Below are 880 nucleotides of genomic sequence, written 5' to 3' on the forward strand. Positions count from 1 at the left end.
TGGTGTGTGTGTAGGGGGGGGTTGGTGAATGTTGTGTATTATTTATACTTTGTTTCTTTATTTGTGTGGTTGTGAATATTTTTTTATTATTAATATTTAAGGTTTTAAGGGTTCTTGTTTGTGTTCGATGCGCTGGACTTAACGTGTTTGGTGGACACTGTGGTGTTTTGTGCTTAAGAGTTTGAGTGAAAGTTTTATGTGATGTTTGTAATATTCAGTTACGGTGAAAGTTCATGTGATATTTTCATTTTTCAGTAAAATGAAAGTTATGCCACAGTAGAAACGTGCTTTAATTATTATTTTGTGTGTGTTACTGTAGGTTGTTGTGTTATCTTTATCTAGTGTTAAGTTACGCGTTTATGGAACTTGGTTTTTGGTGGATAGAACTTATCAATGATCCACATTCTCCTTTTCTTTGTTGATTTCGAAACGACGAACGGCAGCAGAAAGTGAGGTCGTGACTCAGAATGTAAATATATCATAAGATGAGTAAGCTTCTTTGATTTCAGGATTAATACAGGGGTGTTGGGGTTGGGGTAGGGGGGGGGAGACGCACAACATTTCGTGTCACGTGTTTAGTCTGCATGGGAGAATTAAGCGCGTTTGTGTTTATATTTACTTCTTATGGAACTGAATCGCGACCTCCTCCTACATCATTTTATTGTGGTAAGGATGCTAGTTGGTCTGGAGATTGTGTATGGTGAGAATTTGCTTCGAAAGGATAAATGTAAGTTCGTGTGGTATCTCTAGATGTTTCTGGAGGACTTGTAAACTCAGGACCAGCTTAATTTGCATGCTGTTGATACAATAAGCTGATTGGTGGTGCCAGTGGTCGAGAGAGTCTGGCGTTGCTGAGTCTTGCTGAGCCGTAAGCTAAAAG

General features: G+C 38.8%; 1 protein-coding gene across 1 annotated transcript in view; it reads left to right on the forward strand.

Moving 5' to 3' along the window:
- Positions 1-880, forward strand: part of LOC119586111 (mRNA decay activator protein ZFP36L1-like) — a gene marked incomplete in the record, with an annotated part of 24,345 nt that overhangs the window by 1,341 nt on the left and 22,124 nt on the right.

Source organism: Penaeus monodon, chromosome 21 (assembly GCF_015228065.2).
Source record: "Penaeus monodon isolate SGIC_2016 chromosome 21, NSTDA_Pmon_1, whole genome shotgun sequence".
Taxonomy (NCBI): domain Eukaryota; kingdom Metazoa; phylum Arthropoda; class Malacostraca; order Decapoda; family Penaeidae; genus Penaeus; species Penaeus monodon.